This window comes from Ruditapes philippinarum, unplaced genomic scaffold (genome assembly GCF_026571515.1).
Source record: "Ruditapes philippinarum isolate M1 unplaced genomic scaffold, ASM2657151v2 ctg14130_1_1_1_1, whole genome shotgun sequence".
In the NCBI taxonomy this organism is placed as follows: Eukaryota; Metazoa; Mollusca; class Bivalvia; order Venerida; family Veneridae; genus Ruditapes; species Ruditapes philippinarum.
The window spans coordinates 1535-17518 of record NW_026853958.1 but is presented as its reverse complement, the minus strand read 5'-3'; the positions used below and the strand labels follow the sequence as shown (position 1 = coordinate 17518).

The 15984-nt window shown below is 34.6% G+C and overlaps 1 long non-coding RNA gene across 1 annotated transcript; it reads right to left on the bottom strand.

Moving 5' to 3' along the window:
* Positions 1–452: 452 nt before the first annotated feature.
* Positions 453–13965, bottom strand: LOC132738503 (uncharacterized). The gene is made up of 2 exons (XR_009626883.1): positions 13706–13965; positions 453–1027 (listed from the first exon to the last, which is right to left on the bottom strand). It is a non-coding gene; the product is annotated as an uncharacterized LOC132738503 (long non-coding RNA).
* Positions 13966–15984: the final 2019 nt, after the last annotated feature.

Genomic DNA, 15984 nt, shown 5'->3' with positions numbered 1-15984 from the left:
TATACCATTAAATAATAACTATTGGAATGAAATCATTTAATAATAAGTGTTACAACTGGCATGCAAACACTATAGCCTTATTATGTTCCTGTCTTTTGATAGTAAATGACACATTTCAGCATACTATCTCTGTAACAATGATTGTATATATAACATGTATAATTATATTCCCAAGTCAACATGTTAGTAAATTAGAAACTGAGCCGCAATAATTAGTTCTATTCATCAAAAATCACAACATTATCAAGTTTTGGTTAAGGATGGTGTTTTACTGAACTTGGACAGTTTACTTTGACTAAAGCTTTTCTTGACTGTCGGCTTTTTAAATGGGTTTCCAATAGGGTTTTAATAAATATGCGTGTTATGACCTCCAAGGCTGTCAAAACCCTTCTGTACAATGCTACATTGATTGTTACTGTGCCCGCCAAGTTCATGTTTCTTAAATATATTCATGGAAGCTAATGTTGTTATAGAATTAAAACCTTTGATAGCACTTTCACTTTTGAAACGCTTCAACTTTTAAGCTTTTTTCTCCGCTGCAGACGTAATTTTGAGGTATTTTGTTTGTTCCTGGTTCTCTGTGTCTTCACTATCACACGATCTTTTCTGGGATTTCCCAAGTGATCTTTCAGATAAAGCAGTATCACAGGAAGTACTTGGCTTCTCTGAATGCTCAGATTGTGTATTTTTGACAGGTGATGTGAACAAGTCTGGTGTCAAGTTCAAGTTAATATTCTCGCTGCCCTCAGGATGTTCAAATTTTGGTGTTAATGCACAACATGTCTGCATTTTCATACTCTCCAATTGCTCCCGAAATATTGCACATTGTTTTGTTAGGTCATTAATTTTCTTATTTTTCAACATATCGGTCTGTTGAATTTTCTCGTAATGTTCCTTCATTTGATGTTTTTCTAATTTCAGCTTTCATATTCACTTTTCATCAATGTCACTTTCCTTGGCAAATGTTGGACGGCACTCCCAACTTCCCCGGCACTGGAAATGATGTCATCTGCATCAGATTCAGCACCTTAAATAATGAGAACACATTCTATTTTGTTTTTCATTTGACAAATAACTATAACCATAGAGTTTTCTTAAAGCTTTATTTTTAGCATAAATTTAAGACTAAATTTATATTGGATTGGTCTACATTGGCACATTTTCCCACAGACACTTGGGGTTTGGAGCTCAAAACGCCTTTAAAATCCAAATAAAATGCATATTTGTCAATCCCAGCACATGTACTGATCATATATATCAAAAAAACTTAATATAAGCCGTTTTGAAAAAATTTCATATTTCAACATCTATAATTATTATAGATGTTGAAATATGAAATTTTTTCAAATCGGCTTATATTAAGTTTTTTTGATATATATGATCAGTACATGTGCTGGGATTGACAAATATGCATTTTATTTGGATTTTAAAGGCGTTTTGAGCTCCAAACCCCAAGTGTCTGTGCATTTTCCATCGCATTTACTATTTTTATAAATTGACATATTCAAGTTTTAAAAATATCAATTTCAATTGCTTTTGAAATAAAGTTAATCTTTTGAAATTTGCTTATTGTTATTAATTCCTATTTAACTTTAACATTTCAAAAGTAACAAGAGCCATGTCAACATGGCCATCCCCCGCCGAATGTGTTTGCTCATTGGAAGAATGTATATGTAGTAGAGCAGAATAATTCCATTTTAAGAGGTCTTTTGGTAATGAAAACTGATGGCTATAGTGATTACAGATTTGAAACCTATGTGGCCTGTACGAAATTTTACTACTGTAATTTTGCCTAAAATACACCTGTTTTTCTGTTAAAAATTACAGCTGTATTTTTCTTCAGTTTTGATAAACATATAGCAAATTTCACCTGTTTTTTCAAAAATACACCTGTTTTACACCTGTACTATGAACGAAATATGTAAATTAACTGTTTTTTTCTATGGGTCGAAAAAAAGTTGTACTGTTTTACAGCTGTTTAAAATACAGGTGTAAAATTTTACAGGTCTAAAAATACAGGTGTAAAATTTTTTCAGCTAAAAAATACAGGTGTAAAATTTTACAGGTCAAAAATAAAATACAGGTGCCCTTATTGTTTAAGGGATGAAAACCACACATAAATGCAAACATATTTGGCATGTTTGGTGCAAATATCTTTTTCATTGGGATAAATACACTTTGGTCAGAAATTTTGTGCATTTGTTGCTACTCAATCTTTGAAAATAAGAAATGGTTGAGGAGAAAATATCTTTTTACAAGATTAAGGTACAAATAGCAGACATTATACAATCACAATAGTTCAAAATGGCACTCTGTGCTAAGGTGAGCGGAAATATCACTGAACTAGAATCACTATCACTAAAGATGGGGATAAATATAACAAATTTTCACTTTGTCTTAAATGGATTACTATATTTTATTACATTCTGTTACAGTCTTACACTACTGATACTGCATCAATAAAATCTAAGTCATGAATAACACTGCAGGCATATCCTTTCATTTGAAGAAAAATTCACAAATGCTAATAAAGTTTTTTTTCTTGTAAAAATTTATTGCCAGTTGGAATAAAGCATTTGCAAGTGTTTTCTCTTCTTAACTGGTCCCTGTCATTGTGATTTGAGATCCTGTTTAAAGCAGCTTCACCTGAATCAAATAAAACATCAATAGTTTATCATTAAATGAATACTAAATGTAACTTTCAATGCTTGCATTTTGTACTAATGTCATCAATGCACATATTCAGTGCCTGACCAATTCATTTTTTTAAATACGTACCAATTAACTTCAACCTATATAATTATGTTTTGACAATTAATGAATACAAAATTGTATTAATTTTCCTACTTAATGCATTGCCTGATAAAAGATATTTACTGAGCTGTTTCTATTAGTGGTAAACTGGTAACTTAACTTTAATAATTAAGGTAGACTTATTTTGTTTAACCATGAATTTCTGTCAAAACTATTCTAATTAGTTCAACTACAATTTCGTTTTACCATGTCTGTTTTAGTCCTTTGCTTAAATGTTTCATGTACTAGATCAACGTCTCTGGGGGGTGTACTGTGACCTTTAAGAACAAAATTCATAGTTCATCATAAAAGATATGAAAATAAATTATGACCTATTAATTAGAAGTTAAGTATAAATGTATTTAATATCATCTCTTCAAGACTGTATTCAAAAATATAAAGCAGTTAACAGTCAATATTGTAGTATCTAATTAAATGCTATTGGTGACATTTAAAAATTATTTTCCAACTTGGTAAATAGAATGTAAAATATTATTTTTTTCAGAATAAAGTTGATAAAAATAATTGCTAGCAGACCTGAAATAATACTTGTTTTTTGCATAAATGTATCCAAAGGTTATTACCTGATTTTTTATAATTCTGGTTTTCATCTTCTTGTCCAAGATTCAAATTTCATTTGCAACCAGCATATCCCATAATCCAGAATATTGTCATTTTCATTAACAAGACTGTAGCCTTGATTTTTTTCTTTGAAAAGTTTAAGAATTTACACCCAAACATTTTATACAAAATATTGCCTAGAAAATTGCTTATATCTCCACAATTTCTTAATTATCAATAAGATCCTTTGTGATACATGAGCACTATTTCCACAAATACCTCAGATTTCAAATTTTACAACTGTTTAAGAACTGGACTGATTCATCATCCATAATGTTAAACAGGGATATTCCACAAATCAAAGCACCCATCATTTTACTTTCACAATCATATAGACATATGAGAAAAAAAAGTGTAATGTAGAATTTCAAATTCATAATAAGTTTTTAAAGATAATTTTGCAATTTCCTTCTAAACAGACTTCATTTAAAATTTATAAAGTTGTTTCCCCCCAGAAAAAAATCAAATGGAAGAGTCTGGACTGTAGCAGAATTTATGGTGGGAAAACAGGTGGTTACCATTATCAGACTGGTCAGTGCAAGGTGTAAAATCAGTCAGTTGTGTAAAATCATTGTAGAGTAGTAGAGGCAGTGTTTATTTATTTATCCTACTTAACAGGTCATTTATATTACAAACTAGACTGAGAGAGCTTAATGTATGAGTTTATTTCATACACAATTAACTTAACAGAGTGAAGAATAACTCATAATGTCTGCAAATTTGGAGTCTTGAATAAGAACATGTAGCAGTTTGTTGTTGTTATAGTTTTTGTTGTTGTTCTTTTTATACTTAAAAGAACAACAAGGACATGCCTATGTGAACTATCTCATATATTTTAAAACTAAATAATCATATACAATGTACATGTATATTCAAATTTAGATAGTACTCTTAGTTCAAAGTTGCTTACATTATGAATGTTAAAAATTAAATCCTAAGTGTAAATAATGTGCATGCAGTCTGTATAATTGCATCAAAGATATTAAAGTATTTAAATAAGAACAATTTCTCTAAAAGATTTTCTAAGTGTGTATTGTACATCTGTATCATTGAAAATACAGTTGTAGTTTTGGACTTAGATTATTTTCAGCACAAAATATCAGCTCAATATTTTCTAAGTATCAGAATTACATGTGTACATCTAAAACATAGGTCTTGTCTCAAAAATACACCTGTAAAATTGTTCAAATACACCTGTATTTCTTAGTCAAAATGTCAAATTCAGCAAACACAGGTCCCTAAGACCTGTATTTTTACAAAAACAGGTGTTTTTCAGTCGTTTTACAGTTGTAAAACAGGAGTTTTTTTCGTACGGGGAATACTGATGGCTGAAAATAACAAAGGGCAATAACTGAAAAATAATGCAGGGTAGGTTATCATTCTTGTGTGCTGCATCCCTCCTCAGTTAAATCTATCCACCTATGAAGTTTCAAGTTGATACCTCAAATACTTTTGAGAAAAAAATTGACTTGAAAAATTAAGTATGAAAAATAACAAAGGGCAATAACTCAAAAAATATAAAAGGTAGAGTTATCATTCTTGTGCACTGCACACCTCCTGAGTTAGATCTATGCACCTATGAAGTTTCATAATGATATCTCAAAGGCCTTTTGAGTTATGCTCTGGACAAAAGTTAATTTTGAAAAATAAAAAAAGGGCAATAACTAAACAATTATGCAGGGAAGGGTTATCGTTCTTGTGCACTGCACTCTTCCTCAATGAGATCCATCCACCTATGAAGTTTCAAGTTGATACCTCAAATGCTTTTAGAGATAAGCTCCGGACAAAATAGTATGAAAAAGAACAAAGGGCAATAACTAAAAAATTGTACAGGGAAGAGTTATCATTCTTTTGCACAGCATTCCTCCTCAATAAAATCTATCCACCTATGACATTTCATGTTGACATCTCAAACACTTTTGAGTTATGCTCCACTCGGGTGAAAAATTATGTATGAAAAATAACAACGGGCAATAACTCAAAAATTATAAAAGGTAGAGTTATCATTCGTGTGCACTGCACACCTCCTGAGTGAGATCTGTGCACCTTTGAAGTTTCATTTTGATATCTCAAAGGCTTTTTGAGTTATGCTCTGGACAAAAATTTATCTTGAAAAAAAACAAAGGGCAATAACTCAAAAATAATGCAGGGTAGAGTTATCATTCTTAAGCACTGCACTCCTCCTCAATGAGATCCATCTACCTTTGAAGTTTCAAGTTAATACCTCAAATACTTTTTGAGATAAGCTCTGGACAAAAAAGCTTGAAAAAGAACAAAGGGCAATAACTCAAAAATTGTATAGGGAAGAGTTATCATTCTTGCGCACAACATTCCTCCTCAATAAGATCTATCCACCTATGACCTATGACATTTCATGTTGATATCTCAAACACTTTTTGAGTTATGCTCCGCTCAGGTGAAAAATTAAGTATGAAAAATAACAAAGGGTAATAACTCAAAAATTATAAAAGGTAGAGTTATCATTCTTGTGCACTGCACACCTCCTGAGTTAGATCTATGCACCTATGAAGTTTCATAATGATATCTCAAAGGCCTTTTGAGTTATGCTCTTGACAAAAGTTAATTTTGAAAAATAAAAAAAGGGCAATAACTAAACAATTATGCAGGGTAGAGTTATCGTTCTTGTGCACTGCACTCTTCCTCAATGAGATCCATCCACCTATGAAGTTTCAAGTTGATACCTCAAATGCTTTTTGAGATAAGCTCCGGACAAAATAGTATGAAAAAGAACAAAGGGCAATTACTAAACAAGAGGGCCATGATGGCCCTGAGGTTGCTCACCTGTATATAGGCCCCCGAAGCGGGGTCAGTTTAAACCCCAGGGCTTTTATTTAAACAAACTTGGAATTAAGACACCCATTAGAAGATGTTTCATGATGTTAAGTTTTTGCTATACACATATAAGGAAAACAATGACCTTCCCCCCCCCCCCGGCAGAGTTAATTTCAACCCAAGGGCTTTTATTTGAACAAACTTGGAAGACACCCATAAGTAGATGTTTCATGCTAAACATCTAAGCTCTAGCTCATTGGGTTTTTTAAAAGAAGATTTTTAAGTTTTTACTATACACATATAGTTAAAAACAATGACACCCCTGGGGCGGGGCCAGTTTTGACCCAAGGGCTTTTATTTGAACAAACTTTGTAGACACTCACTAGAAGATGTTTCATGCTTAATATCTAACTCAAGCTATTTGGGTTTTTTTCAAAGAAGATTTTTTTAAGTTTTTTCTACACACATTTAAGGAAATCAATGACCCCCGGGGCGGGGCCAATTTTGACCCCAGGGCTTTAATTTGAACAAACTTTGTAGACACTCACTAGAAGATGTTTCATGCTTAATATGTAAACTCTAGCTATTTGGGATTTTTTCAAAGAGGTTTTTAAGTGTTTGCTATACACATATAAGGAAAATCAATGACCCCCGGGGCAGGGCCAATTTTGACCCCAGGGCTTTTATTTGAACAAACTTGGTAGACACTCACTAGAAGATGTTAATGCTAAATATCTTAGCTCTAGCTCTTTGGGTTCTTTAAAAGAAGATTTTTTAAGTTTTTACTGTATGCATATAGGGAAAATCAATGACCCTCTGGGGCAGGGCCAATTTTGACCCCAGGGCTTTTATTTGAACAAACTTGGTAGGCACTCATTAGAAAATGTTTCATGCCAAATATCTAAGCTCTAGCTCTTTGGGTTCTTTAAAAGAAGATTTTTTAAGTTTTTACTATATGCATATAGAGAAAATCAATGACCCCCTGCGGCAGGGCCAATTTTGACCCCAGGGCTTTTATTTGAACAAACTTGGTAGACACTCATAAGAAGATGTTTCATGCCAAATATCTAAGCTCTAGCTCTTTGGGTTCTTTAAAAGAAGATATTTAAAGTTTTTTCTTTCGGTTGCCATGGCAACCAGAGTTCTGCATGGAATTAAATTCTTTGAACAATTTTTAAAGGTGACCACAAAAGGAACATTCCTGTGAAGTTTGGATGAAATTGGCTTAGTGGTTTATGAGGAGATGTCATTTAAAGCAAAAGTTTACGGACGGACGCCGGACGGACGCCGGACGAAAAGCGATCACAAAAGCTCACCCTGTCACTTTGTGACAGGTGAGCTAAAAATTGTACAGGAAAGAGTTATCATTCTTTTGCACAGCATTCCTCCTCAATAAAATCTATCCACCTATGACATTTCATGTTGACATCTCAAACACTTTTGAGTTATGCTCCACTCGGGTGAAAAATTATGTATGAAAAATAACAAAGGGCAAAAACTAAAAAATTATAAAAGGTAGAGTTATCATTATTGTGCACTGCACACCTCCTGAGTGAGATCTATGCACCTATGAAGTTTCATTTTGATATCTCAAAGGCTTTTTGAGTTATGCTCTGGACAAAAATTAATCTTGAAAAATAACAAAGGGCAATAACTCAAAAATAATGCAGGGTAGAGTTTTCATTCTTAAGCACTGCACTCCTCCTCAATGAGATCCATCTACCTTTGAAGTTTCAAGTTGATACCTCAAATACTTTTTGTGATAAGCTCTGGACAAAATAGCATGAAAAAGAACAAAGGGCAATAACTCAAAAATTGTACAGGGAAGAGTTATCATTCTTGCGCACAACATTCCTCCTCAATAAGATCTATCCACCTATGACCTATGACATTTCATGTTGATATCTCAAACACTTTTTGAGTTATGCTCTGCTCAGGTGAAAAATTAAGTATGAAAAATAACAAAGGGCAATAACTCAAAAATTATAAAAGGTAGAGTTATCATTCTTGTGCACTGCACACCTCCTGAGTTAGATCTATGCACCTATGAAGTTTCATAATGATATCTCAAAGGCCTTTTGAGTTATGCTCTGGACAAAAGTTAATTTTGAAAAATAAAAAAAGGGCAATAACTAAACAATTATGCAGGGTAGAGTTATCGTTCTTGTGCACTGCACTCTTACTCAATGAGATCCATCCACCTATGAAGTTTCAAGTTGATACCTCAAATGCTTTTTGAGATAAGCTCCGGACAAAATAGTATGAAAAATAACAAAGGGCAATAACTAAAAAATTGTACAGGGAAGAGTTATCATTCTTTTGCACAGCATTCCTCCTCAATAAAATCTATCCACCTATGACATTTCATGTTGACATCTCAAACACTTTTGAGTTATGCTCCACTCGGGTGAAAAATTATGTATGAAAAATAACAAAGGGCAATAACTCAAAAATTATAAAAGGTAGAGTTATCATTCGTGTGCACTGCACACCTCCTGAGTGAGATCTGTGCACCTTTGAAGTTTCATTTTGATATCTCAAGGCTTTTTGAGTTATGCTCTGGACAAAAATTTATCTTTGAAAAAAAAAAAAGGGCAATAACTCAAAAATAATGCAGGTAGAGTTATCATTCTTAAGCACTGCACTCCTCCTCAATGAGATCCATCTACCTTTGAAGTTTCAAGTTGATAACTCAAATACTTTTAGAGATATGCTCCGGACAAAAATATCGGTCGGAAGGACGGACGGAAGGACGGAAGGAGACTATTTCTATATCCCCCGCCGCCTTTTCGGCGGGGGATAATTAACTTTTTTTCCTAACATCAAAGACAATGCTAACATCGTTTAACGTCATTTGCTTAATGACATTAAAGCAACAGAGGTTTGGCAGTAAATACAAGCCCATATTAACAGAGGTTTGGCAGTAAAAACAAGCCTATAGCAACAGAGGTTTGGCAGTAAATAAGCCCATAGCAACTGAGGTCTGACAGTAAATGCATGCCCATAGCAACAGATGTTTGGCAGTAAATATAAGCACATAGCAACAGATGTTTGGCAGTAAATATAAGCACATAGCAACTGAGGTCTGACAGTAAATACATGCCCATTACAAGCCCATAGCAACAGAGGTTTGGCAGTAAATACAAGCCCATAGCAACAGAGGTTTGGCAGTAAATACAAGCCCACTGCAAGTGGTTTGACAGTAAATATAAGCACATAGCAACAGAGGTTTGGCAGTAAATATAAGCCCATAGCAACTGAGGTTTGACAGTAAATATAAGCCCATAGCAACAGAGGTTTGGCAGTAAATATAAGCCCACTGCAAGTGGTTTGACAGTAAATATAAGCCCATAGCAACAAATGTTTGGCAGTAAATAGAAGCCCATAGCAACAGATGTTTGGCAGTAAATATAAGCCCATAGAAACTGAGGTTTGGCAGTAAACACAAGCCCATAGCAACAGAGGTTTTGCAGTAAATACAAGTCCATAGCAACAGAGGTTTGGTAGTTAACATAAGCCCATAGCAACAGAGGTTTGGCAGTAAAAGCAAGTCCATAGCAACAGAGGTTTGGCAGTAAATACAAGCCCATAGCAATAGAAGTTTGGCAGTAAATATAAGCCCACTGCAAGTGGAAGTGGTTTGACAGTAAATATAAGCCCATAGCAACAGATGTTTGGCAGTAAATATAAGCCCATAGCAACAGAGGTTTGGCAGTAAATACAAGCCCATAGCAACACATGTTTGGCAGTAAATATTGTTTGGCAGTAAATATAAGCCCATGGCAACAGAGGATTGGCAGTTAAAACAAGTCCATAGGAACAGAGGTTTGGCAGTAAACACAAGCCCATAGCAAAAGAGATTTTGCAGTAAATACAAGCCCATAAACACATGTTTGGCAGTAAATATACGCCCATAGCAACAGAGGATTGGCAGTTAAAACAAGTCCATAGGAACAGAGGTTTGGCAGTTAATAAAATCCCATAGCTAAAGATTTCTGACAGCAAATACAAGACAAAATTATAGGTAGTGGCAAATTATTGGCAGTGAGAACAAGAGCAAATTGGTTGAATTTATATCCCTGTGGAGTACTGGTCATTACTAACACAACAACTGGAGACATAAGGCTTTATTCATATATTTATCATGGCATTAACAGTAATATTCTTTGTACATTATTTAAAAACCAGGGCAATAACAGAGGCCATAGCTCTGTGTTAAATAGTATTATCTGGACATTGCCTTTTTTGTATTGATGGTTCCTATAAAGTTTTGTTGAAATCAATCCAGCAGTTGCAAAACAATAGCAATATTGCTCTATATGCATACAATATAAATAATCAAGGTCCATGTTCCTGTTTGTTTGTTTGTTTTGGGTTTTACGTCACATCGACACATTATAGGTCATATCGCGACGTTCCAGCTTTACTGGTGGAGGAAGACCTCAGGTGCCTTTCCGTGCATTATTTCAGGCACGAACGGGCACCTGAGTAGAACCACCGACGTTCCATAAGCTAGCTGGATAGCTTCCTCACATGAAAGAATCCAAAGTCCCTGTCGGGATTCGAACCCACAGCGGTGAGGGGCAAGTGGTTTGAAGTCAACGACCTTAACCACTCGGCCACGGACGCCCCATGTTCCTGTGATGAAGGGTCTGACCGGAACAAGGAAACAATATGCCCATCTCGTCTTGGTGTTGATGGTTCCCATAAAGTTTCAATGAACTCTTAATAGTTGCAGAGAAATAGCATGGAAATGATTCTTGCTCTATATGCAAACCCTATAACTAATCAAGAGCCAAAACCCTTTGTTGAAGGGTCTGACCGCTTTGTTGAAGGAACAACGACAAAAAGCCCATCTTGTCTTGGTATTAATGGTTCCTATAAAGTTTCGTTAAATGCCAGCCAAAAGTTGCAGAGAAGTAGCACAGAAAAGATTATTGCTCTATATGCATACTGCATAACTAATCAAGGGCCATAACTCTGTGTTAACGGGTCTGACCGATATGCGCATCTCCTCTTAGCGTTGAAGTTTCATTGAATTCCAGATTATTTGCAGAGAACTGGCGCGGAAATGAAATTCGGGAGGATGGATGGATGGACAGACAGACGGAAGGACAGACAGAGAACGCTAAAACAATATCCCCCTCCAGATTCCATAGCAACATAGATTGGGCAGTAAATACATGTATAAGCCAATTGCAAGAAAACTGACAATAAATGAAACCCCAAAGCAAAAGAGGTTTACTAGTTAGTAAATACAAGCCCATAACAAGAGCTGTATCAGTGATCACATATGTTGTCTAATGATAGCTAATTACATGTTGCAGCTTCTGTGAAGCAGAAGGCACAACAAGAGCACCGCTAGGCGGAGCATTATATGCCCGAAAGTGTTTGTGTTTTTTTTAGTAAAGACGAAGCATTTGTAAGGCATGGGAATTAAATAAAGTATTACCTCCTTCAAATAGCAATCCTCTTATGAAGTGTGAATAGTGTAGGCCAAATGGAACATAAGTTATGCTCCGGAAACTGTTTTCAGTTTTAAGGTAATAGTGACCTTGAACTTTGACCTTGTGACCCCAAACTCAAAAGGGGTGTTCTAACCCAATATAGACAATCATCCTAAGAATTTTGAACACTGTGGGCCAAATGGATTTAAAGTTAGGGTATGGAAACTGTTTTCAGTTTTAAAGTAATAATGACCTTTGACCTTGTGACCCCAAAATCAATAGGGGTCTTCTACCCAATATGGACAATCATCCTATGAAGTTTGAATATTGTGGGCTAAATGACTCTTAAGTTATGCTCCGGAATCTGTTTTCAGTTTTAAGGTGATAGTGACCTTGATCTTTGACCTTGTGACCCCAATATCAATAGGGGTCTTCTACCCAGTATGGACAATCATACTATAAAGTTTGAAAACTGTGGGCCAAATTGAACTTTACTTATGCTCCGGAAACTGTTTTCAGTTTTAATGTGATAGTGACCTTGACCTTTGACCTTGTGCCCCAAAATCAATAGGGGTCTTCTACCCAATATGGACAATCATTCTATGAAGTTTGAACACTTTGGGCCAAATTGAACTTAAGTTATGCTCCGGAAACTGTTTTCAGTTTTAAAATAATAGTGACCTTGACCTTTGACCTTGTGACCTCAAAATCAATAGAGGTCTTCTACCCAATATGGACAATCATCCTATGAAGTTTGAATATTGTGGGCCAAATGGAACTTAAGTTATGCTCCAGAAACCAAATTGCTAACGGACGGACGGACAGACGGACTGACGCCAGGGGGTATAACATAATATGCCCGAAATTCTTTCGGGCATATAAAAATCATTAACATTGTAAAACACATTTTTTTATTCAAGAGGCATAACTCTGCCAAATATCATTCAACCGGAAAACCCGTGTATTATGCCAAGATCAATCCTGTAAAGTTTCATTGAAATTACGTTAGTGGTACAAGAGGAGTAGTCTGGTTAAACTTTAAAAATAACTAGGCAGTCAGTGTGACCTTGACCTGAAGAAGTCCAAAACTGTGCACTTCACATCATCTCAGATATATAAATATTTCTGCCAAATAGATTTAATTTCATACTATCAGTTTAAAAGAAATAGAGGGGCCACAAAATTTTGAAAATTGATACAAAATGACTAAGTGTGACCTTGACCTAGACCTGAGGAAGGTCAAACCTATGCTCTGCATATCTTCTCATTATGATTAACATTTCTGCCAAGTAGTACCAATTTCTTAACACCGGTTCAAAAGATACAGACCAGACACAAAAACTCCTATGTAATTCTTCATAAATCAATTAATACCCGGGTTGGGAGGAGGTCAAAAGTTCTGCACACCGTCTTAATAAAAGTAATATTCCTGCCAAAATTTTTTAATTACTTTCTATCTGTTCAGAGGTTACAGAGCGGACAAAAATTTTTGATATTGAAACAAAATGACTGTGACCTTGATGTTGACCTGAGAAAGGTCAAACCTGCGCTCTGCACATTGTCTCATTATGGTTAACATTTCTCCCAAGTAGTTTGAATTTTCTTCCACGGTTTCAGAAGATACAGTTCAGACAGGAAAACTCCTATATAAGTCTTTATAAATCAATAAATGCTTGGGGCGGGGCCAATATTGATTGTAGGAAGTCAAAACTTATGTTCTGCACACCGCCTCAATATAAGTAATATTCCTGCCAAAAAGTTTTAATTCTTTCAATTGGTTCAAAAGATACAGAGCTGACAAAAAGATATGATATTGAAACAAAATGACTGAGTGTGACCTTGACCTAAGGAAGGTCAAACCTGTTCTCTGCACATCGTCTCATTATGGTTAACATTTCTGCCAAGTAGTTTTAATTTCCTATAACCAGTTCAAAAAATACAGACCGGACAAGAAAACCTGCTAACAGACGGACAGACAGACAACCTGAGGTGCATAACATTTATACTCCAAAATTCTTTCGAGCGTATAATCAATAATAATAAAATCAAACCATCAAGCAGGACTTCAAGGCTCTGTAGTGATAGTGTCACTAATGACTGTTTGGTTTCACGGTTCTGACTGTCGTTCCAGATCAAAGGCTTTCTGTTGGCTCTCATAATACTTCAATGTCTTCAGATGAGCACTGACTTTAGTCTGTTCCTCTTTAAGCAGCTTAGACATTCTATCTCTAGCATTCTGTAGCTCCTCAATCCTTTCATCTTGTTTCCCCTTTTCCTTCACTATATTCATTTTTTTCTTTTTCTCTTTTCCTAACCTGTTTTAACATAATTTACTACATTAAGTAAACCATAAGTGATTTGATAAACATTCATTAATATGTTAAATATATAAAATATAATAGAAAATGCACCACAGATTTTTTTTCCACACCTATGCCGTAATAAACCTGATAAGTGCACCATTATCTTTCAAAAAAAACCTAAAAAAACAAAACAAAACAAGAACATGTTTGTTAAACACAAATGTCCCCTCAATAACAATATCTCAAACTAATAAAATTGTTCAAACCATTAAGTTTGAACATAGTTTGAACCATTGAGTTAAGGATGGTCAGAGCGTTTTGTAATTGTGAAAAATATAAGTTGGCAAGTCATTGCAAGTTATGATCCTTTCAAATATGAAAAATATCAGTAAAAAAATAAAGGCTGTTTTAGCAAATGTGTTGAAATCATTCAATCGGAGGGAGAATAACATGCAAGTAATCTTCCAACCAAATATGAAAGACATCTGTCCTTAAATAAAGGCTTTATGGGCAGAAGTGAGGAAAAATTTTTTTAGCACTGATCGATGACCTTGACCCAACTAACCCCTAACTCAATCAAAAGGAAGAAGACCATGCAGGTTTTTCACCCACCAAATATAAAAAAACATCAGTCAAAAAGTAAAAGCTGTATTAGCAAACATGTAGAAATCTCTTTTTTGCATCTTTGACCATGACACACTGACCCCTACCTCAATCAAAAGGAAGAGTATCATGTAAGTTATCTTCCTATCAAATATGAAATTTCTGTCATTAAATAAAGGCTGATCAACATTCCTGTAAAGTTTCATGACTCTAGCTCAAATACTTTTTGAGTTACATGCAACACAAGTTGAAAATTGCAAAATTTTACTAAGTCAAGGGCAATAACTCTAAAAATACTAAAAATATCCAGACGAAAATACCCAGGTGCACAACTACACATGCTGATCAACATTCCTGTAAAGTTTCATGACTCTAGGTCAAATACTTTTTGAGTTACATGCGACACAAGTTGAAAATTGCAAAATTTTACTAAGTCAAGGCAATAACTCTAAAAATACTAAAAATATCCAAACAAAAATACCCAGGTGCACAACTACACATGCTGATCAACATTCCCGTAAAGTTTCGTGACTCTAAGTCAAATACTTTTTGAGTTACATGCGACACAATTTGAAAATTGCAAAATTTTACTAAGTCAAGGCAATAACTCTAAAAATACTAAAAATATCCAAACAAAAATACCCAGGTGCACAACTACACATGCTGATCAACATTCCCGTAAAGTTTCGTGACTCTAGGTCAAAAACTTTTTGAGTTACATGCGACACAATTTGAAAATTGCAAAATTTTACTAAGTCAAGGCAATAACTCTAAAAATACTAAAAATATCCAAACAAAAATACCCAGGTGCACAACTACACATGCTGATCAACATTCCCGTAAAGTTTCATGACTCTAGGTCAAATACTTTTTGAGTTACATGCGACACAATTTGAAAATTGCAAAATTTTACTAAGTCAAGGGCAATAACTCTAAAAATACTAAAAATATCCAGACGAAAATACCCAGGTGCACAACTACACATGCTGATCAACATTCCTGTAAAGTTTCATGACTCTCGGTCAAATACTTTTTGAGTTACATGCGACACAAAAGAGAACGGATGGACGAACGGACGGAACAAGGGTAAATCTAAATGCCCGCCACTAAAGTACATGTATGTATATTGTTCATGCAAAGTTTTATAAAACTAGTCAATGTTATATTATCTCTTTCAAAATTTTTTATTGTTGTCATAATTTTTTTTTTATTTGTTGTCATAAATACTTATGATCTAGTCATATGAAATACACTTATTCATGTATAGAATGTTAAAAATATTTTTCAAGGATGTAGCCCTACATCAAGTGGTACTAGACACAAGATAAAAGGGCACAGGTTTCCAAACTATGGTTTTTCCTGGGCGAGTCGACCACGATTTGGAAAAATATTTTTTATTTTATGGTTTTTGATCAGCAATCCAT